We start from the raw sequence: 25,458 nt of genomic DNA, 5'->3' as shown, positions 1-25,458 counted from the left end.
CCCATGTGACTTGTCACGTATATACATTTTTTTCTGGTATTTTTCTGAAATTTTTGTGCAACACGGGGATTTTGGGACAGCATCAGGCTTAACAGTAAACTGAACTCTGGCTCAGGACTTATCTACAACTTGTCCTCTCCAATATTATCGACACATATTGTTGTGCTACTAATATCTGGACTTAAAGAGTTCCTGAAAACAATACTTGGTTCCGGGCATTATAAAGCAGGATAAATTCACCTGCGGTCAAACCACACTGAGTATGCCCAACCTCGTCTGATCTTGGAAGCCAAGCACTGTGGGCCAGGTCAGTACCTGGTTGGGAGACCACCAGAGAATACTTGGTACTGCAGGTATTTTTATCCTGCAGAAAATAATCAGACCTGGAGCCAAAGTATCAGTCAATACTCACTATATCTACTTCAGCTTAGGGAAACAGATTCTCACATAAGTAACAGGGTGAGCCCAGCTTTGTTAGATAGAGAAATACTTCTCTTTTCTAGAACATTTATAGTGTGATTTAATATAGGTATATTTCATCATTTTAGAAGAAGAAAACCATCATATCATTCAAATTTCGATCACAGTTCTTCTAACAATAGAGAGACACATATATTTTTGCTTAACGGAGCCAGTCAGTTTTGTATTACCTTATACAATCAACTATATTTAAATTGGTTGGATTATCCTTAGGATAAATAGATAGCATCTTTATTTTGTTTTAGTTCTATTTTTGCCTCATAGCCCCTTATTCTTAGAGGAATACTAATAAAAGTTATATTTTAAATACCATAATATTACACAATTTACTACAAAAGTGTGCCGCAGAAGAGACGTGTAGTCTTTCTTCTTTTCCTTCTTGGCTCCTGTACTACACAGGAACCATACAATTTTTCTAAGCTGAAGCTTACTCAGCCTGCCGTCACCGATGGTCGTGATGTTCATCTGAGATGCGATCGCAAATGCTGGGAGGAGGTGGTATGCACCTTCTTTGCATTTGCATTGCTAAGGACTGCATATGCTGCATTTGCAATTCTTGCCCTATGAGTGGTTTTGCTGCATCGGAGATGCAAATAGGGCGCAAAATGTAAAAGAAATAGATGGTACGCTACACCGCTCAGAGTGGCTCAGTGATGGCGTATGGCATATGGATGCTACGTGTATGAGGACACATCTGTATAAATTATTCATGTGGGCGCTGCAGCCTATTTGCTTTATTTAATTGATATACGAAATTGGTCCACAGCAGGAAAGCAAATTCCCATTTCTTTTTATTTAAGTGGCAGACAACAGATGTTTGTATTTAATTGAAAGTAATTAGTACTTTTACTTTGTGTCTAATTTATTTTATATGGTAAATATTACTCAGCATCAGCAGCTTTCACTTGTTTATCATTTATTCCTATTGCCGTTTTAAAGCTATCGGTCAAAGCCGCCAATCAATGGCTTTTACATCCTGCTCCTTAAAATTTTATCCCTGAGTATAGATTAATAACACTCTGTGTCCAGGCTCCAGACACAGGCAGATAATGTTGTTTATAGCAATACTTCTCAGAAGTACCATACTGTATATACATTTCCTTCTGTAGATTTAACAGCGGCATCTCCTGGCATAAACTACAGTAGGTGCATATACTACTGTTTTCTCCTGATGTATACCTGGCGCATATGATATCCTTGCAGAGCTGGATGCATCGTCAAATGTGCCCGGGCTCAATATTCTGCACAAAGGGGGTAATTCAGATCTGATCACTGGGATGCTAATTTTGCTGTTCTGCAAACAGATAGTCGCCGCCTCCAGGGGGAGTGTATATTCGCCATGCAAGTGTGCGATCGCATGTGTATGCAGAGCTGCGAAAATCTACTTTGTGCAGTCTGCACGCAGCCCAGGACTTACTCCTACAGTGCGATCAGAAGAGGCTGATCGATGCCGGAGCTGACGTCAGACACCCTCTCTGAAAACGCTTGGGCACACCTGTGTTTTTCCGGACATTCCCTGTAAACGGTCAGTTGTCACTCACAGACAGCCTCTTCCTGTCAATCTCTTTGCGAATGCTCGTGCGATCGGAATTTTCGTACCATCCCGTCACTGACAGGTGATGCCCGTTGTAGTCCGACGTGCCTGTGCATTGCGGTGCATTCGCATGCGCAGTTAGAACCTGATCATCCGCTGTGCGAAAACACACACCAGTGATCAGATCTGAATTACCCCCAAAATGTTTTTTTTTTTTTTTGTGTGACTCTTATGTTTGTGTTTTGGTGCATAATACAGAAAACTCTACATCAGTCCCAAAGAGGCCATGCTATTAGTTTTATTCATTATCTGGTTTTAGCCTATTTTACAATACAATGAATTCACTTCTCTCTAATATTATAGAATTGTGCATAAAGTGAATGCTCACTAGCCTGCCTCTATGTACTCTTACACAGCAAATCGACAAGTCCACAGACAAGTACATACAGTATTACACATAATTTGCTGTGCAAAATACTAAATTGTGCACAACCTGCAGAGGTCTAGTCCCCTTACACCCAAAAAGTAATCAAATGCATTTGGTTTATTTTAAAATAGGAAACATATTTAACCTACAATATAAAATAAGTCAATAAATAACTTACATAAAGTATGGGCTCCCTGGTACTCATATTGGGTTTAGTATGAAATACCTACAATCAAAATCCCGACGGTTAAAATACCGACAACAATTGACCGATGGTCAAAATCCCGTCATTTTAAATACAGGCAAGATCAAAATACCGACATTTAAAATGTCGACAGGTCAAAAAGTCGACATGAGGTTTTCATTGTTTTTTGTGTGTATGTCGACATAGGTCTATATGGACACCGTATAAGTGTACCGCGTCCCCTTGCATGGTGAGCGCACTTCGGGCACGGTGCCTCGTTGCACTTGGCACATTATTATATTCCCCCTCCAAGTCCACTGGGATGGTAAAGTATGAACAAGTCAGTTTCAATGAAGAAATCAGGAAAAATGCATGTCGACTTTTTGACCTGTCGACATTTTAAATGTTGGTATTTTGACCTGTCAACATTTGAAATGTCGGAATTTTGACCTTGTCGGTATTTTGACTGTCGGTTAATGGTTGTCGGTATTTTGACCGTCGGGATTTTGATTGTAGGTAAATTGACTGCATACCCTCTTATCACACTCCTCTACTACCAGGCACCTTAGAATCCAAAGGATCATTTTAGAAGGATGATCCCCAATTTACTGGCATCCCTATTTTAGCTCTGCTGATATTATCCCTAATTCTTATGCTTCCATCCCCCCACTTATCCTCACCCCAATCTCTCCCTCCTTCTGCTTTTATAAACCTTGCTCTTAATGCAGAACATAATCACCGCACAGGCAAACAGTTGCACTTTCACCCAAGGTTATTGATTTGGTCCCAAAATATCTCATCTTATATAACAAGGTATTTAAAGTAGAATTTATTGCTTTATCTTATGCACAAACACCTTATGCTAATGTTGCCGTATGCAAACGTCTGAGCTGCAATTTGTTTTCTTTGTTGCAAAATAAATAAATAAATTAAATAATAATAATAATAATAATAATAATAAAGTACCACTCCCCATCCACTGGTTGATAAAATATTTTATTAAAATAAATCTGTTGGACTTTACTAACTCTTGTCCACTGTGTAATCAATAATGCCCTCATCCTCAATATTCATCTGTAGTAAACTATGCTTTAAAGAAGCCTTCATCCCTGTAATATTGATCTGTCATGGTCCATTAACTATTGGAGAAATAAGATGTACAGTACCTGATTCATTGAAGCTCACAGCCAGATACGGACACCATGGTAGCAGAAAATTGTTAGGCATTGGTTTCAGCGTTTAAGCAATGCTCTTTTCTATCCTAACTCCTGGACTCCATGCCTCTACTTACCCCAATGCTTTCCAGTATTCCTTTAACCCTTGCTACCAACTCAGGGGGTCATTTCAAATTGATCGCATGCTGCAACTTTTTGCAGCCTGTGCGTTCAACTAGACGCTGCCTGTTTTTTTGCATAGCAAGGCTGCGATCGCTTGTGCAGCCCTGCTATGCAAAAAAGGTTTTGTGTAAGACGAGACCAGGGTAAGAGTTACTTACCCTGTGTGATGAATCCAGCGTTGCAGGTCCCGGAATTGACGTCAGACATCCGCCCTACAAACGCCTGGACACGTCTGCGTTTTTCCAAACACTCCCTGAAAACGGTCAGTTGCCACCCACAAACGCCCTCTTCCTGTCAATCTCCTTCCGATCGGCTATGCAAATGGATTCTTTGTTAAATCCATCACCCAGCAACGATCCGCTTTGTACTTGTACGACGTGCATGCACATTGCGGTGCATACACATGCGCAGTAGTAACCTGTTCGCTGCGCTGCAAAAAAACTGCAGCGAGCGATTAACTCGGAATGACCCCCTCAGTTCCTTCCACATACCTTCCAACATTTGTAGTTAAAGACAAAGGGGGGTATGCGTCCAACCTCACTGTCTCCTAGGAACAAACTTAGTGGTATATTTACTAAAGGTCAGATTAAGAATATATATATATATATATCGTCAAAATGTATAAGTGTGCGCTCATGTGGATCAAATATAATCTGTAGTAAAATATTACAATATTTTCTTATAATTAAAATATTTTCACATGCATTCCTCACAAACGTGGGTGGCAGCTGATAACAAATTATGGTGATAAGAATGTGTAAAAAATAGATGTAATCAGCGCCTAATAATGCCTAGAAAATTACGGTGGGGACATAGAATGAAATTTAGTGATGAAGTCCTTTGCATTGGGACGAAACGCGTCGGGAGTTACCCTGGACCCTCTTTTGATGGACAGATAAGCTTTTATATCTATTGTTTCTTGTACGTGTGATACCTGCTCGTTTTAAACCGTGGTTTAATTTATGTACTAAAGTCAGTGCCAGATTAGGGTCCACGTGGGCCTGGAGCTGAAATTTAGGAAGGGCCTACTATGTGCCGTCACAAGTAGTGTGATCAGCGCCGTAGAGAAATTCTTCCAGGAAGGCAGGGGTGTGTGGTGACATACTATATCACTGCACTACCTCCCCACACTACATCAATATTTCTACCTCCCCAAACTACTTCCCACAGTACATCACTATGCTACCTACTCACACTACATCTCCACACTATGCCTCCCCACACTACATCACTATGCCATCTCCCCACCGTATATCACTATGCTACCTCACCACACTACATCTCCACACTATACCTCCCCACACTACATCACTATGCTACCTCCCCACCGTATATCACTACGCTACCTCACCACACTACATCTCCACACTATACCTCACCACACTACATCTCCACACTATACCTCCCCACACTACATCACTATGCTACCTCACCACACTACATCTCCACACTATACCTCCCCACACTACATCACTATGCTACCTCCCCACCGTATATCACTATGCTACCTCACCACACTACATCTCCACACTATACCTCCCCATACTACATCTCCACACTACATCACTATGCTACCTCCCCACCGTATATCACTATGCTACCTCACCACACTACATCTCCACACTATACCTCCCCACACTACATCACTATGCTACCTCCCCACCGTATATCACTATGCTACCTCACCACACTACATCTCCACACTATACCTCCCCACCGTATATCACTATGCTACCTCACCACACTACATCTCCACACTATACCTCGACACACTATATCACCACACTATACCTCCCCACACTACATCACTATGCTACCTCCCCACCGTATATCACTATGCTACCTCACCACACTACATCTCCACACTATACCTCCCCACACTACATCACTATGCTACCTCCCCACCGTATATCACTATGCTACCTCACCACACTACATCTCCACACTATACCTCCCCACACTACATCACTATGCTACCTCCCCACCGTATATCACTATGCTACCGCACCACACTACATCTCCACACTATACCACTATGCTACCTCCCCACCGTATATCACTATGCTACCTCACCACACTACATCTCCACACTATACCACTATGCTACCTCCCCACCGTATATCACTATGCTACCTCACTATGGCTACCTCCCCACCGTATATCACTATGCTACCTCACCACACTACATCTCCACACTATACCTCCCCACACTACATCACTATGGCTACCTCCCCACCGTATATCACTATGCTACCTCACCACACTACATCTCCACACTATACCTCCCCACACTACATCACTATGCTACCTCCCCACCGTATATCACTATGCTACCTCACCACACTACATCTCCACACTATACCACTATGCTACCTCACCACACTACATCTCCACACTATACCTCCCCACACTACATCACTATGCTACCTCCCCACCGTATATCACTATGCTACCTCACCACACTACATCTCCACACTATACCTCCCCACACTACATCACTATGCTACCTCCCCACCGTACATCACTATGCTACCTACTCACACTACATCACTATGCTACCTCCCCACACTACATCACTATGCTACCTCCCCACCGTATATCACTATGCTACCTCACCACACTACATCTCCACACTATACCTCCCCACACTACATCACTATGCTACCGCCCCACTGTATATCACTATGCTACCTACTCACACTACATCACTATGCTACCTCCCCACACTACATCACTATGTACCTCCCCACCGTATATCACTGTTACCTCACCACACTACATCTCCACACTATACCTCCCCACACTACATCACTATGCTACCGCCCCACCGTATATCACTATGCTACATCACCACACTAACTCCCAACAATACATCCCTGCCGTATATCACTATGCTACCTCCCCATACTACCGCCCCACACTACATCCCTGCCGTATATCAATATACTACCTCCCCACACTACATCCCTGCCGTATATCACTGTTCTACCTCCCCACACTACATCCCTGCCGTATATCAATATACTAACTCCCCACACTACATCCCTAACATATATCACTGTGCTACCTCCACACACTACATCCCTGCCGTATATCAATACACTACTTTCCCACACTACATCCCTTCCATATATCACTACGCTACTTCCCCACACTACATCCCTGCCGTATATCACTACGCTAGCTCCCCACACTACATCCCTGCGGTATATCACTATGCTACCTCCCCACACTACATCCCTGCTGTATATCACTACGCTACTTCCGTACACTACATCCCTGCAGTATATCACTATGCTATCTCCCCAGACTACATCCCTGACGTGTATCACTGTTCTACCTCCCCACACTACATCCCTGCCGTATATCAATACGCTACTTCCCCACATTACATCCCGCCATATATCACTACGCTACTTCCCCATACTACATCCCTGCCATATATCAGTACGCTACTTCCCCACACTACATCTCTGCCGTATATCACTATGCTACTTCCCCACACTACATCCCTGTAGCATATCACTATGTTGCCTCCTAACACTACATCCTTGCCATATATCACTACACTACTTCCCCACACTACATCCCTGTGGTACATCACTACACTACCTCCCCACACTACATCCCTGCGGTTTATCACTAAGCTACCCCACACTACATCCCTGCAGTATATTACTAAGCTAACTCCCCACACTACATCTCCACACTATTTCACTGGTCGCCAGACTACATTCCCGCACTACATCTACCTCCCCACACCACAATACTGCACTACCTTCATGGACGGTTTAAGGTTTGTGGGGCCTCTGGGCAACAAACCTGTGGGGCACTTATCAATAAAAGAAAAGGGGGAACATGCAAGGCTGCAATGCTTGCCTCCAGTGCGGGGTTGGCTGGGATCAAGGTCGAGGAGTGCCGTCGTCCGCCTTGCGGCAGGGGATGGCTCCAACAGGGTGTGCCAGGGTTGAGGGAGTGACTGACATCCTCCTTCTGACAGTGGCTGCCTGAGCAGTAAGCTGTACTGTAAAATGGACACTGGGCCAGAAGTCACCTCTGGGGGGAGTCAGCCCGGGTATATCGGGAGTTTGCGGGAGCGCCGCTGCTACACTGTATTAGGTCAGTGGTCACTGCAGGGAGCCGTCTCACTGCACAGGTGGCCTTCTCTGGGTTCAGGTAATGTCACTGCAGCAGCAGCGAGCAAACTGCCGTGTGCTGTTGTGGAGATACAGTGGTCACTGGCAGGGCCGGATTAAGCCTTTGGGGGGCACCTAAGAGAGGGGGCCCTCATATCAACACTGCCCCCCCTGGTATGGCAGTGCTCCCATACACACATTATGCCACACCATAGTACTTAAACCAATAATTTATTGTTATACATATGTGTCTGCCCTGCAGTGCAGACTTTACTTACAGATCAGCTGCAGTGGTCTCCGAGGCTTCTGTATGGAGAGGTTGCACTCTGCAAGGAGACACGTGGCTGACTTCAAGGGGCGGGGCTAGTCAGGCCTGTGGGCGGAGCTTCGGGTTACCCGTGCGAGGGGGAGGGGTCCATGCTTTATGTGAATGGAATGATGGAATGGTGCACCCAGGTAAAGCTTTGGATACCACTGGAGCAGAGTTTTTGGCAGTCTGAGCAAGTACAGCTTTGTTCAGGCTGCCGAGGGGGCGGGGCTTATCACGGTCGGGGCTTAGCAAATCCCGGGGGTTTGAGCTTCCTGCAAGAGGCAACACAGCGGGAGAGTGCACTGCTGCTGGTGGTCTGAAGGGAATAGGAGGAGCCTTGGCCGGGAGGGAGGAAGGACAGGGAGGCATTTGCTTTCGAGTGATGACAGGAGAAAAGTTTTTTTCTCCTGTCAGCACTGCACTGCAGGGAACTCTGTGGGCCTATTTTCAATGGGGGGCTTGGAGCTGCAGCTCCATCCGCCCCATTGTTAATCCGGCCCTGACTAAAGTAAATGTGAAGGGAGATATCCTGGACCCTATTTTTATGGACAGATAAGCTTCTATATCATTTGTTTCTTGTACGTGCGATACCTGCTCGTTTTAAACCGTGGCTATATTTTTTGTACTTAATTAAATGTGAAAAATTATCTTTCTACTACGCTATTGTGGAGTGTGATATTCTGGGAGCATTTCCAACTAACACTCACTAAGTAGAAAAATGCTATAAGTACATATAGGCCCTCATTCCGAGTTGTTCGCTCGGTATTTTTCATCGCATCGCAGTGAAAATCCGCTTAGTACGCATGCGCAATGTTCGCACTGCGACTGCGCCAAGTAACTTTACTATGATGAAAGTATTTTTACTCACGGCTTTTTCTTCGCTCCGGCGATCGTAATGTGATTGACAGGAAATGGGTGTTACTGGGCGGAAACACGGCGTTTCAGGGGCGTGTGGCTGAAAACGCTACCGTTTCCGGAAAAAACGCAGGAGTGGCCGGAGAAACGGTGGGAGTGCCTGGGCGAACGCTGGGTGTGTTTGTGACGTCAACCAGGAACGACAAGCACTGAAATGATCGCACAGGCAGAGTAAGTCTGGAGCTACTCTGAAACTGCTAACTCGTTTGTAATCGCAATATTGCGCGTACGTCGGTCGCAATTTTAAGAAGCTAAGATTCACTCCCAGTAGGCGGCGGCTTAGCGTGTGTAACTCTGCTACATTCGCCTTGCGAGCGAACAACTCGGAATGAGGGCCATAGGTTTAAACGGTACACACTATTGGTTGTTTCTTTTTCTCTTTTGCATATTACTGTGATGATATTGGTCTGAGGACCGAAGATTCCTATCTGAGATAAGTGCTTGTCCCAATTTTTTCACTAAATTTCATTCTATGTCCCCACCGTAATTTTCTAGGCATTATTAGGCGCTGATTACTTCTATTTTTTACACATATATATATATATATATATATATATTTTTTTTTTTTTTTATTTTTTTTTCTAAAAACAATAAATTTTGATGATAACTTCCTTACTTCTACTGTGCTCCCTCATTCCCCATCTATGGAAACTGGCTCCCGCACTAACCTGTACAGGCCACCAAGATCCAGCACCTACAAAAGGCATTTCAGGGATATGGACAACTTATTATTAGTCTTCCCTTGGTTCGTTAGGTGGAGGATACCATGTGCCTTATTCAGATATGGTTGAAGCCTGAGGTGCTATCGCTGCTGTTTACATGGAGGGAGCAGGAATAGCACTAATATGGTAATGCAGCAGGAGGTGCCTGATCTGAGTAGAAGCCTCCTGCTTGCATTAATGATCCGTGTTGCAGCCTAGGACACAGCATCAAATCACCTGTGACACAATCGGCGGGCTGCATGGCCATCCTGTCCTTGCCGCTCACCCAAAATGGAGGCAATACTCTGTGCCCCCAAAGAGCAGTAGACTGTCAATCACTGACAGTCTGCAGCCAATCTGCCTCTGACACAGGAGCAAAGTACCGAACATTGGTACTTTGTGGCATGCGCCACTGATCCAATGGGACCTGAATTAGCACCTCATGTTTGTAACATATACACACAATCTTCCACATAGACAATGGGACCTGAATTAGCACCTCATGTTTGTAACATATACACACAATCTTCCACATAGACAATGGGACCTGAAGTAGCACCTCATGTTTGTAACATATACACACAATCTTCCACATAGACAATGGGACCTGAATTAGCACCTCATGTTTGTAACATATACACACAATCTTCCACATAGACAATGGGACCTGAAGTAGCACCTCATGTTTGTAACATATACACACAATCTTCCACATAGACAATGGGACCTGAATTAGCACCTCATGTTTGTAACATATACACACAATCTTCCACATAGACAATGGGACCTGAAGTAGCACCTCATGTTTGTAACATATACACACAATCTTCCACATAGACAATGGGACCTGAATTAGCACCTCATGTTTGTAACATATACACACAATCTTCCACATAGACAATGGGACCTGAAGTAGCACCTCATGTTTGTAACATATACACACAATCTTCCACATAGACAATGGGACCTGAAGTAGCACCTCATGTTTGTAACATATACACACAATCTTCCACATAGACAATGGGACCTGAATTAGCACCTCATGTTTGTAACATATACACACAATCTTCCACATAGACAATGGGACCTGAATTAGCACCTCATGTTTGTAACATATACACACAATCTTCCACATAGACAATGGGACCTGAATTAGCACCTCATGTTTGTAACATATACACACAATCTTCCACATAGACAATGGGACCTGAATTAGCACCTCATGTTTGTAACATATACACACAATCTTCCACATAGACAATGGGACCTGAATTAGCACCTCATGTTTGTAACATATACACACAATCTTACACATAAACAATGGGACCTGAATTAGCACCTCATGTTTGTAACATATACACACAATCTTCCACATAGACAATGGGACCTGAATTAGCAGCTCATGTTTGTAACATATACACACAATCTTCCACATAGACAATGGGACCTGAAGTAGCACCTCATGTTTGTAACATATACACACAATCTTCCACATAGACAATGGGACCTGAATTAGCACCTCATGTTTGTAACATATACACACAATCTTCCACATAGACAATGGGACCTGAATTAGCAGCTCATGTTTGTAACATATACACACAATCTTCCACATAGACAATGGGACCTGAATTAGCACCTCATGTTTGTAACATATACACATAATCTTCCACATAGACAATGGGACCTGAATTAGCAGCTCATGTTTGTAACATATACACACAATCTTCCACATAGACAATGGGACCTAAATTAGCAGCTCATGTTTGTAACATATACACACAATCTTCCACATAGACAATGGGACCTGAAGTAGCAGATCATGTTTGTAACATATACACACAATCTTCCACATAGACAATGGGACCTGAATTAGCACCTCATGTTTGTAACATATACACACAATCTTCCACATAGACAATGGGACCTGAATTAGCAGCTCATGTTTGTAACATATACACACAATCTTCCACATAGACAATGGGACCTGAATTATCACCTCATGTTTGTAACATATACACATAATCTTCCACATAGACAATGGGACCTGAATTAGCAGCTCATGTTTGTAACATATACACACAATCTTCCACATAGACAATGGGACCTAAATTAGCAGCTCATGTGTGTAACATATACACACAATCTTCCACATAGACAATGGGACCTGAAGTAGCACCTCATGTTTGTAACATATACACACAATCTTCCACATAGACAATGGGACCTGAATTAGCACCTCATGTTTGTAACATATACACACAATCTTCCACATAGACAATGGGACCTGAATTAGCACCTCATGTTTGTAACATATACACACACAATCTTCCACATAGACAATGGGACCTGAAGTAGCACCTCATGTTTGTAACATATACACATAATCTTCCACAGACAATGGGACCTGAATTAGCACCTCATGTTTGTAACATATACACACAATCTTCCACATAGACAAAGCGCATTAGTGCATCTGCAACTGTTTAAATAGTCCAGATAACCCCCTGTCCGAGAGACTCCCAAATTTTGAAGAGCTCTTCAAGGCTCCTGAGAGAATAGACTAGCCGCTCTAGAGAATTGGGTGGTCCGAGGGCTCAATTACATGGTCTGGGGGTAACTGTGTCATAGTGGTTCTGTTCCCTTGCTGTATGAGGCAAATTGTGGCATTTATGCCACCACATACACCCCATTTCACCCCTGGGCATCCTCTTCTGGCGGCACCGAGTGACGCAGGTGAAAACTCAGCAAATAGCCTCCCACTATGCTTCCTTATTATTGGGCCTAATTCACACCTGCAGCAAATTTGTTCTCTAATGACACATGTGCAGAGAGAGTTAGATTTGGGTGGGTTATATTGTTTCTGTGCAGGGTAAATACTGGCTGCTTTATTTTTACACTGCAAATTAGATTTCCGTTTGAACACACCCCATCCAAATCTAACTCTCTCTGCACATGTTATATCTGCCCCCCTGCAGTGCACATGGTTTTGCCCATTAAAGAACAAATTTGCTGCTGCGATTAGGTCTGAATTACTGTAGGCCCATTGTCTGTTTAATGGCCTATACCAAGTGAATATATAAGGTAAGGGAACTTCAGCTAATATTTATTTAATACTTGGATTTCTACAAAGAAGTCCATTTGAAGCAGTATACAGTTAGGGAGGAGCAGGTGTGCTCCAGATAATGCAATATTACGTTATAATGATTAGGGTTAAAATTTCTTATTTGTTATCTAGGTTCCTAGTCTGAAGTTTTTCTCATTGTTGCTGACTCATCTTATAATGATGTTCTTTGGGGGTTATTCAGTTCTCATCGCTAAGCAATATTCTCGCGTGCGGTGGCACTGCGCATGCACCATCCTACGCATGCACGCGCATTGGCTGTTCCTGATTGACAGACAGAGCCGTACACAGGGCGGCGATGGACCGTTGCAGGGGTGGCGTGGGAAAGACAGGGGCAGGCTGACTGCATTTTCAGGGCGGTTGCGTGTGATGCTCCGATGGGAAAAATGGCGACGGACCACCTGCATACACAGCCTGGCTGCGACTACAGGGGGTCGACCACAGTTGCTGCGACCGCAATAAAATTGCCGTCCCCGCCGCTGTACAGGCCATTTATCATGCTGGGCGGCCTTGCCCTGAAATGGGCAGCCCACAGCATGCAATTGCAGATTCTGCCTTTTTAGCAGAATCTGTAATCCTTACTGAATCCATTTATCCTTTATCCATTAATTGAGCTCGTCCAAGGTGGCTGTGTAATCCTATGTATCCTTCTGATCCTTCCCACTTTTATATGTTTATGTGCTGCAAACGTATAGCGCTAAGAGCCTTGGGCCTGATTCAGAGGTGGATGCAAATGTCCTATGACGACGTAGTGGCTGTGTGAAAATATGCAAAGTCCGTAGGTGGCGTTTTGAGTAAATAGACATCTCTACCAACTTCTCTGATCAGCTGCCTGCATCCTTAGATGCTGCATTGGATCAACATCGTGACCATTGGTCGCAGAATGAACGACACACCTGAAGAGATGTGCCCGACAATCACAGGCGGGCGCGGCGAGCCAATCGGCGCTCGCCGCGTCATAGGCCCTGCCCCCGGCATGTGACGTCAGACGCTAGGCGGGAGCCGTAGACAGAAGAAGCCGCGCCGAAGATGTCGGGCGGCGCCAGCAAGAAGAGGACGTCGCGGAGGGAGTTCTTGAGGCCGCGGAAGAGGCCAGAATACGCCAGGCTCCTGGGAGATGTCCAGCGGCAGCTGGACGCTGAGAGGAGGCGGCGACGCCACTGGCCAGCGGCAGAAAAGAGCAGCTGAGGACCCGGAGAGGCCACCAGGGAAAGGATGCAAAAGAGCTAACGAACTCCCCCCTGGTGCCTCTCCCAATGGACAGGTAGGCCCTCGGTGAGGGCGCCTGTCACCCCCCTTCTCTCCTTCCTAGACCACCGGGTGTTCGGGCATTAGGCCCGTGGGCACAGTCAGGCCACAGGTCTGTGGCGCTGCAGGTGGGCACTAGGCCCGTGGGCAACTTCAGGCATTAGGCCTGCGGGGTTATTAGAGGGCATTAGGCCCTAGTTCAGTAAAGTGCGGCCGTCAGGTATATAAGGTGACCCTGGGCACTAGGCCCAGGTCACCCAATGGGCCCCAAGTTAGGCGGGCGCTAGGCCCATGGGTGATGTCAGGCCTCTGCGCAATTAGGGGCGCTAGGCCCAGTAAATAAGTGGACCCCCAGGTAAAAAAAGGTGGTACTGGGCACTAGGCCCACGTCGTCCCGGTGGGTACAGGTAGGCAGGCCCGCTTGGCCTGAGCTCCTAGTAGGCCCAAGTAAGTGTATGGGAGGTGGGTAGGCCGTACGGCGCCCACTCACCTGTAGTCGAAGGCAGGTAGGGATTTAAAGATACAGCACCGTTGTATTTGGATTGCACTGTGTTTTGTGATGAATGTTGTTTCCGTGCAGGGCCAAGTTTGCTGATCGTTTGTGTCTAGTTTGTTGCACCACACACACAGAGCTAGTTTGAGGGCTCTGCCGTTATAGTTAGAGTAGTGGTGTTACACCAGTATAGAGCTGGGCCCTGCACGGCTGTTGTTTGTTTGCCTCCTTACAGGAACCTGTAAGTGGAGAAGAAGTTTGCAGTGCAAGATTGGCAACGGTGAGTAACACCTCTGTCCGTGTGTCCCTTTCAATGTGTGTTTGTCCCTATCTGTCTCCCTTCCTTCAGGGCGAACGGCGAACCTTGCACGCAGGTGCACGGTTGAATTTACACCTGGTGCGAGAGTACCGATAGGTGAAATTCGGGCTCTGAGGCCGTGCGCCCAGGATGACCTTCACCTAGCCCGAAAGCTCTTTTTCTGTTTTGGAGGGCGTTTCGGTCCACAGTTAGGAGGAACGGCACTCAGCAATCTCCTTCCCCCTAGGTCATCGTGTACGGTCCGATTGAAGGTTCCAGGTCCATTGAAGGTTCCGTGACCTGAAGGTGAGAGTGTGCGGCGCCTGGTAAGTAGTGAGTCTACACCTGTATGGCAGCAGGCACTACACCGCACCGCTACCCTCTTACACACCTACACTGTCGAGGCCAGTGTCTGTAGATGCAACCTGCTGCCTTCAACACTCACGCCGATGCTCTCCATTGCTGCCCCCGCAAAACACCTGCAGGCTGCAGCCTTTCAAGCAGGCTGCAATAAACAGAGCACTGCGTCCAGAGCCGCCGCAGCACCATCATGATGCATGGATACTGTGTCTCCTGCGCATGCACAGTCCCAAAAACACTGGTCAATAGCGACCGAATTGGGAATGCGTCCAGGGCTGATTCGGGCCATAATTAGGACAAAAGCGCAATATAAATCTAAGTTATTATTAATAGATTAACTTTTAATGTCACAGTAGCTTTTCTATGATAGAGTGGACAATAAACAACAATCTTGCTTCTATTCCCACTGTATAAATCAAATGAGCCCTGATTTCTGACTGTTTACTAACCTGGCCTCATTCCCATTTGCTTTGTGTGTATTTTATTACCAAAAGTTAATGGTTTATGATTGGCATTGTGCAATTTTTTTATGTGAAGAAATATACAGTAGAGCATTGAGGGAAATGGTAACTAATTATAGCTAATTAGTGAAATTCATATAGTACACTAGGTAATGAAGGGAAGCAAACCTAAACTGGTTGAGGACTGCTTTATTTATTGGAAAAAAGGAGCAAAGATAAGATATTATTTTAATGCTTTCATTGCACATTTCTGTTTATATACCGCATCCCTCGTTAAATTAACACCACATATAAACTGTCTGTATCCCTGTTTCTGTTAAACTGTTCCCCTATCTCTGATGTAAATAAAATTAATTATGAGTAGAAATTAAATATTCTGATAAGTGTCATGCCGCTGCACTCTTATGAGTATTAGTGTCATGCCTCTGCACTCTTATGAGTATTAGTACAGCCCACAATGTAGCTGCATCTGCCGTAATGGTGCTGAGGATGGGTGTGTGGGTAAAAAGTACCAAGGCTTAGGCCTGGCAAAGAGTTACTGCCACACCTCCAACATGGTATCACAATGCCACCTTGAGCAGCAATCTGCAGCTATTGTAGGGATTGGGTCTGAAATTCCTAAATGTAGCTGGGTCATGCCACTCTCACAGCGTAGCCAAGCCCTTCTTCGTACAAAGTCCTGAGGTTTCATGGTGGTCATGGTTGTGTGTAGTACAGGGCTGTAACTAGGTAGGTGCGGCTGGTACAGGATGACCTGGGGGCAGGACCGGTTACTGCAATCTCCAAATTCTGGGGGCCTGCTGAAATGTATATTGCTAGAGGCAGCAGCATGTTAGAGGAACAGGTGGAAGTGAAGGGCAGCACCTTCTGGGCTGACAAGCAGTGGCTACAGCCTGGCCAGATATAGAAGGACTGGGTTCTCCCACTTTGTTACCCCTGACTCCTCCTCTCTGAGGCTGTCCTACTGTAGTTGCCACCTGCCCTGATATACACGACACAAAAACTGTTAGCCATCCTACCTACCAGCTCTCGCGTTTGCTTCCCCCTACTCATTGCTCTCCTTCTATTCTTCTATAAAGTAAGTACTAGTGTGTGGCATACTGTGTAAGGGGCATTACTGTGTGGAACAATCTGTAAGGGGCACTACTGTGTCGAATAATATGTATAAGGGCCACTACTACTGTGGCATTGTGTATAAGGGGCACTATTACGGTATGACAAAATGTAAATTAGGTGCTCTACAGTGTGGCATAATGTGCTATAAGGGCACATTATGGCATACTGTGTGGCATAATATGTTATAAGGGGCACTACTACTGTGTGGCATAATGTGTTATAAGAGGCGCTACTGTGTAGTGTAACACGTATAAGGGATGTGAATAAGGGGCACTAGTGTGTGACAACATGAATAAGTTGCACTACTGTGTGTAGTAACAAGAATAAGGGACACTACTGTGTGGGGAAATTTGAAGGTTACCTTAGCGTGTGGTATATTTTGAATTGAGGCAACTATTGTTTCCTCACACCCCTCCTCCATGATACCACACCCCTTTTTTGGATATGCTTCTCCTGCGTGTGCTGTCCCTATTCAAAATATGGGGGAAGAGGGGGGACGCCAGTATTCTTTCTGCCACAGGGCAACAAGCTGTCTAGTTAAGGCTCTAATGTAGTAGATACACTTTAAATAGAACCATAATCTGTATTACTAGCTAAAATGTGTTCCTTACCCATCTATTCAAATATTTTAGAAATAATTTAGTAGTAAAAGAAGTGTAGTAATTCTGAAGACACATATTAAAGAATGTCACCCATGTGAACCAAAAACCCAAAAAAGTGTAATATGATATTGTAACATTTTATCAGTTTCACTCAGTAAATCTCTAAACAGCTATTGCTCTCGACCTGAAATATTTAGTATTCTACCTGTGGGGAGATCTCACAAGATTTATAATCCCTAATGTTCCAGCCTGAATCATTTGTCCCCCAATAATACTGATATGTCCTCTCGCCAGTGTCTACGTGAAAGCAGTATGAATTAAGGATTCTTATAAAAATTTGCTCTTATAATTAAGTAGAACACAGATTTACTGTACATTTAAAGGTCAAATTATACAACAACTGTGGCATTATTTTATTATGTAAATTATGCATAACTCCTCACACCAAAACATAAATCACACTTGTGAATTCAGACTGGACGAAGAAAGATAGAAAGGGAACACAAAATTAAAAAGATAAATCTAGGGATTATGTATTATAGGGAGATGAGCCCTAAATCCGTAAAAAAAAAGGTGTTTTCTCTGAAGCAACTCCCCCTGAGGGCTAGTTATCACCAGGTATTTCTTATGCATGAGGAAACCTGTTTAAGAATGATCACAGAGAGTGCTAAATGTTATGCTGTGGGCAGCTGGCAGCTAAATCAGGTTTCATTTATTTAAATAAAGCATTTTCCCCCAAATTTATGATAGATTTACTATTATTTTTTCTCTTTACCTTTAATGAATAACGTTTATTAACAAATGTGGACCTGGAAGCCTATCATGATCTGTATCCTATGGTGGGGAATAAAGATCAGCCAGAAGGCCATGACAACAATACACAAATATGGCATAAACTGTTACTAAAACCAAACAGAACACATGAAGGTTGCTGACTTCAGAAGACATTACTTTATGAATGACAGGCAAGATGACTATGCAAAGCAACCAGTATGTTCTGGATAAAGGCAATAAATGGCAACAAGAAGGTCTCCACTGTAACTAAATACAGAAAAAGCTGTCTCACAATAGAATGCAGCTACAAGTTACTTGCTATGAAAAATTGCATTCTCCTTATGCCCTTCTTGTCTATGGTGTAGTCAGTGCTGGGCTCAGAGATTTCCACCTAGAGGTGAGTTGTAACATTACACCAAAGGTTATACAAAGCAGGAGCTGATAAGCACTTTCCCAGCACCAGAATATGCAGCAATAAGATGTGTTTCATAGAGTTTTCTTTTTGGGCTGCTGAGACCAAAGAGCTTCAATTCTAGATTGCGTGTGTTCCTTAGCTTTCTGATTTGTACACTGACATACCTGAAGAAAGGGGACCACCCACAAAATATTGCGTTTTTACTGTGTTTTCATCAATAAACACTTCCATCTCCATAAGGATGAATCGCCATCTGGTACCCTGGTGCAGCCTATGAACAATTGCTGCATGCCTATACCACAAAGCTTGGGTCATATGAAAGTGTTAGCTTTGTAATTTGCACACTCAAACACTGTCATCTGACAATTCAAGTATAACATGCATTGCGATATAATACAATATTACCATACATATTATTAATAATACTGTCATAGATATTACATATTAGTAACATATGTTGTACAAGATTTATGTGGTTTCTCTTTACGGATTTAATTAATTTAATTTAATGGGAAAGATTGTTTTATTATTATGTACTACAGTATATTATACTGTATAAGTCCTGAAACATGAAATAATTAGAAATACTGTATTAGAATTATTTCTTTGGGGCATATTCAGTTGTGTGCGGGTTTTCTTATTCAGTTGAAGGAGAGAAATGAGCCGCTAAAGAAATTACCATGGCTTTTTTCTCGCAGCCTCAAAGCAAGTCCAGTTTTTCCTTAAATTGTTATTTTAGGGGAAAATTTGTCAGAACTTGCTTTAGAACCCCTTGGACACCCCCCTAATGACTAATTAAACAATTAGCTTCATTAGTCCATATGTACTTACCTTCTGCCAGTGTTGTCCTCCTCATCTGCATCTCTGAAAATGCTGGTCCTCTTCTGCAGTATGTGTTTGAGAGCGTTGTCATTTGTGAGTGTGTGTGTGACCCTCTGCCAGTGTGTGTGCGATCTCCTGTCAGTGTGTGACCCCAGGCGTGTATGAGACCTTGTCAGTTAGTATCAGTCAAGTGTGTGAGTCCTGTCAGGTATGTATGTCACCGTCAATATTGACAGTGTGGAGCACGCAGCAGCAGAGCACAGGAGCAGCCGGAATACATCGGTGAATGCCCAACTGTCTCAATTTCAGTGTTACAATCCCACTATTTGGACACTCCCACCCCCTGCCCACGGGCCACAGTGTCCCGCGGGCGGGGTGGGGGGGTCAGGTAGTGAGAGCTTGTGATCACCGCTGCTCTGCTCTACAAAATCTGCTGATATACCTTATGTACAGTATCCCTACTGAATAGATGTGCAAGTTGTCTAATCAATGCAGGGAGGTGAGCAGCGCTGGTCATGCCCCCAAAATGACGAGAACATGGGTTGGTCATTGAGGCCCTACTCACTTCCCCAGAAGCCCTGCCCTCCACCCGAGGCACCACTCCTATTCCGAACGCATGCGTGCCAGGTCTCATGTTCATCACTACAGAAGTTGGGAGGTATGCAGTGTTGTGTGGCCGCATCTTTTTGTCCTTCCCTGTGGGTTTTTGGTCACAAAAAATCTCACCACCATGTTTTTCAAATGGGTATCATAAGCGTGCATATACCAGCAGTAATTGAAAATTGGTTGCAAGGTCCGCAACATTTTATGCAGGCAAAATCTGTATATGTCTTCTATATTATTATTTATTATTATTAACAGTTTCTTATATACAGTAGCGCAGCATATTCCATTGCGCTTTACAATTGGAAGCAACAATGACAAAACAAAACTGGGTAATAACAAACAGTCATAGAGGTAGGAAGGTCCTGCCCGCTAGTTTACAATCTATAGGGAAATAGGCATTATTACACAAGGATAGGTGCTATCTATTGCATATTTGTCCACCAGATTGCAAAGGTTCTCAGTGGGCTGCATCATATGGCCACAAAGCAATGATGAACCAGGGTCAGGAGGAAGGGAAAGTGAAGAGAAGATTTATTAGGATATGAGTGGACTGTACAGTGGGGATGTAGGCCCTCATTCCGAGTTGTTCGCTCGTTATTTTTCTTCGCATCGGTGCGATTATCCGCTAACTGTGCATGCGCAATGTTCGCACTGCGGCTGCGTCAAGTAAATTTGCTAAGAAGTTTGGTATTTTACTCACGGCATTACGAGGTTTTTTCTTCGTTCTGGTGATCGGAGTGTGATTGACAGGAAGTGGGTGTTTCTGGGCGGAAACTGACCGTTTTATGGGTGTGTGTGAAAAAACGCTGCCATTTCTGGGAAAAAACGCGGGAGTGGCTGGAGAAACGGGGGAGTGTCTGGGCGAACGCTGGGTGTGTTTGTGACGTCAAACTAGGAACGAAACTGACTGAACTGATCGCAGTGGCAGAGTAAGTGTCGAGCTACTCAGAAACTGCTAAGAAATTTCTATTCGCAATTTTGAGAATCTTTCGTTCGCAATTCTGCTAAGCTAAGATTCACTCCCAGTAGGCGGCGGCTTAGCGTGTGCAATGCTGCTAAAAGCAGCTTGCGAGCGAACAACTCGGAATGAGGGCCATAGTTGGACAGGAAAGCTCATGAAGGTTATGTGAGTGGTTCTGGAATAGAATAAGTTTGCCTGAAAAGGTGAGTTTTCAGGGAACGTTTGACGATTTGGAGACTAGAGGAGAGTCTTGTTGTGGGTGTTAGGGCATTCCACAGAGTGGGTGGAGCCCGAAGAAAGTCTTATAGTATATGCTGTAAAATTTTAAATGAATTTAAATATTTTTCCGGTATTTTATCTCAGCAGTTTTGCAAGGGGCCGAGGAGTGGGTATATTTAAAAAGTAACACCTTGATTAATCCAACTTTTACCATCACCCACTACCACCCCTTTCTAGATACCACCCCAGTCTGGATCCAGCCAAAACTGCCATTTGACACAGTAAACCATACACATTTTTGTAAAAACAGACGCAAACACAGATAAGTAACTGTAGGCATGAAGGTGAAGATAGACACAGTGGAGCTGAATCTCTGATTTTTCCTGTATTTTCTGTTAGATTTAAATTAGACTTACAAACCTTTACATCAATATAGTCATGCTGACAAGAAGTTTCCCATTGCCAGAAATGTACAATGTTAAAACTTTTAGTAATAAAATATGTCTATGTAAGAAATCTTTTATAAAGTAGCCTTTCCAGAACGCAATTTTCTATTTGGCACTGCACAACCCCACTACAATTAGTTCTAGGTAACAGCTTAAATTCTTTAAGTGCTACAATGTTTTATTGATTTTATAAAGGACTTGAATACTGTTAACCACAGCTTACTGACAATTTGATGTTCCATCCTAAGCTTAGACCCTGAAGTGATAGCAGTTTCAGAAATTAATGTTTATTAAGGATGACAATTGTTCCCGAGGGCCTTGCCTCAAAGATCTCGTTTGTCATGTGATACATGACAAGTACTACTCACTACTCTTCTCCTACTCACAGGTCACGCAACATTTACAAGTCTTTCCACTTTTCTCTACAATCGTTTTACAAACTCATAATTTTAGCATACCTCCAAACTGTCCAGATTTTCGTGAGACAGTCACGTTTTTTGGGCATTGTCCCGCTGTGCCACCCAGGGGAGGAAGCTGGGATGCTCCCTGTCACTTGCTGCTCTGCTTAGCAGAGCAGCAGGCCCCACAGTGACAAAAATGGGAGTGGTGGCTCGCAATCGGGACTATCTCGCAGAGCCATGCCCCCTTTTGCTGAGGCCACTCCATCTGAATGTTGGGAGGTATGATTATAGTGCAGCTTTCATCTTCACGGGATTCTTGGATATATTCTTATGGTTGGTTCAGGCAGTAAAGTGGTTGCCTAAACTATGTATAAGTGACTGGTGAACTGTAATGGGGATGACCATCCACAGGTCCACCATTCCTCTAGCATACTGCAAGATTAATCTACTTTTCAGCAGGATCTATTTCAAAACTTAACATTGAATTTTAGGTTTATGGGCAATATGTCAAAGATTATGTGCTCCTAATGATTGAACTTCCTTCATTGTAACTCAGTGCTTGACATACTTAGTAAGTGCTAAGTAAGTGCCTAGGGTGACTGTGCCTAACTTATGAAGCAAAGGCAGTATATAGGGTGTTATTAAGTATTTGAATGCATCACAGTCTGGAACACCTCATTGGAATGTGCAAATGTAACATTATACAGAACAAGCAGCCAAAAAAGAATAAAAAAAATAAGATTTTACTCACCGGTAAATCTATTTCTCGTAGTCCGTAGTGGATGCTGGGAACTCCGAAAGGACCATGGGGGATAGCGGCTCCGCAGTAGACTGGGCACAACTAAAGAAAGCTTTTAGGTCACCTGGTGTGCACTGGCTCCTCCCACTATGACCCTCCTCCAAGCCTCAGTTAGGACACTGTGCCCGGACGAGCTGACATAATAAGGAAGGATTTTGAATCCCGGGTAAGACTCTTACCAGCCACACCAATCACACCGTATAACTCGTGATACCATACCCAGTTTTACAGTATGAAAACAACTGAGCCTCTCAACAGATGGCTCAACAATAACCCTTTAGTTAACAATAACTATGTACAAGTATTGCAGACAATCCGCACTTGGGACGGGCGCCCAGCATCCACTACGGACTACGAGAAATAGATTTACCGGTGAGTAAAATCTTATTTTCTCTGACATCCTAGTGGATGCTGGGAACTCCGAAAGGACCATGGGGATTATACCAAAGCTCCCAAACGGGCGGGAGAGTGCGGATGACTCTGCAGCACCGAATGAGAGAACTCAAGGTCCTCCTCAGCCAGGGTATCAAATTTGTAGAATTTTGCAAACGTGTTTGCCCCTGACCAAGTAGCAACTCGGCAAAGTTGTAAAGCCGAGACCCCTCGGGCAGCCGCCCAAGATGAGCCCACCTTCCTTATGGAATGGGCTTTTACTGATTTAGGATGCGGCAGTCCAGCCGCAGAATGCCCCAGCTGAATTGTGCTACAAATCCAGCGAGCAATAGTCTGCTTAGAAGCAGGAGCACCCAGCTTGTTGGGTGCATACAGGATAAATAGCGAGTCAGTTTTCCTGACTCTAGCTGTCCTGGAAACATAAATTTTCAAGCCCTGACTACGTCCAGCAACTTGGAATCCTCCAAGTCCCTAGTAACCGCAGGCACCACAATAGGCTGGTTCAAGTGAAAAGCTGATACCACCCTAGGGAGAAACTGGGGACGAGTCCTCAATTCTGCCCTATCCATATGGAAAATCAGATAAGGGCTTTTACATGACAAAGCCGCCAATTCTGACACACGCCTGGCTGAAGCCAAGGCCAATAACATGACCACTTTCCACGTGAGATATTTTAGATCCACGGTTTTAAGTGGCTCAAACCAATGTGATTTTAAGAAACTCAACACCACGTTGAGATCCCAAGGTGCCACTGGAGGCACAAAAGGGGGCTGAATATGCAGCACTCCCTTAACAAACGTCTGAACGTCAGGTAGTGAAGCTAGTTCTTTCTGGAAGAAAATCGACAGAGCCGAGATCTGTACCTTAATGGAGCCTAATTTCAGGCCCATAGTCACTCCTGCTTGTAGGAAATGCAAAAATCGACCCAGTTGAAATTCCTCTGTCGGGGCCTTTTTGGCCTCACACCAAGCAACATACATCCGCCATATGCGGTGATAATGCTTTGCAGTTACATCTTTCCTGGCTTTAATCAGCGTAGGAATGACTTCCTCCGGAATGCCCTTTTCCTTCAGGATCCGGCGTTCAACCGCCATGCCGTCAAACGCAGCCGCGGTAAGTCTTGGAACAGACAGGGCCCCTGCTGCAGCAGGTCCTGTCCGAGCGGCAGAGGCCATGGGTCCTCTGAGATCATCTCTTGAAGTTCCGGGTACCACGCTCGTCTTGGCCAATCCGGAACCACGAGTATTGTTCTTACTCCTCGTTTTCTTATTATTCTCAGTACCCTTGGTATGAGAGGCAGAGGAGGGAACACATAAACTGACTGATACACCCACGGTGTCACTAGAGCGTCCACAGCTATCGCCTGAGGGTCCCTTGACCTGGCGCAATATCTCTCTAGTTTTTTGTTTAGGCGGGACGCCATCATGTCCACCTGTGGCCTTTCCCAACGGTTTACCAACAGTTGGAAGACTTCTGGATGAAGTCCCCACTCTCCCGGGTGTAGGTCGTGTCCGCTGAGGAAGTCTGCTTCCCAGTTGTCCACTCCCGGAATGAACACTGCTGACAGTGCTAAGACGTGATTTTCCGCCCATCGGAGAATCCTTGTGGCTTCTGCCATCGCCATCCTGCTTCTTGTGCCGCCCTGTCGATTTACATGGGCGACTGCCGTGATGTTGTCTGATTGGATCAGTACCGGCTGGTTTTGAAGCAGAGGCCTTGCCAGACTTAGGGCATTGTAAATGGCCCTCAGTTCCAGAATATTTATGTGTAGGGACGACTCCCGACTTGACCAAAGTCCTTGGAAATTTCTTCCCTGTGTGACTGCCTCCCAGCCTCGAAGGCTGGCATCCGTGGTTACCAGGACCCAGTCCTGTATGCCGAATCTGCGGCCCTCTT

General features: G+C 44.5%; 1 protein-coding gene and 1 pseudogene across 2 annotated transcripts in view; one reads left to right on the top strand and one right to left on the bottom strand.

Annotated features, from left to right (window-relative positions):
- Positions 1-25,458, bottom strand: part of THSD7B (thrombospondin type 1 domain containing 7B) — a 1,210,507-nt gene that overhangs the window by 1,095,518 nt on the left and 89,531 nt on the right. The window lies entirely within an intron of this gene.
- On the top strand, positions 239-356 carry LOC134946165 (5S ribosomal RNA; annotated as a pseudogene).

Source organism: Pseudophryne corroboree, chromosome 7, assembly GCF_028390025.1.
Source record: "Pseudophryne corroboree isolate aPseCor3 chromosome 7, aPseCor3.hap2, whole genome shotgun sequence".
Taxonomy (NCBI): domain Eukaryota; kingdom Metazoa; phylum Chordata; class Amphibia; order Anura; family Myobatrachidae; genus Pseudophryne; species Pseudophryne corroboree.
This window is presented reverse-complemented; position numbering and strand designations above follow the sequence as displayed.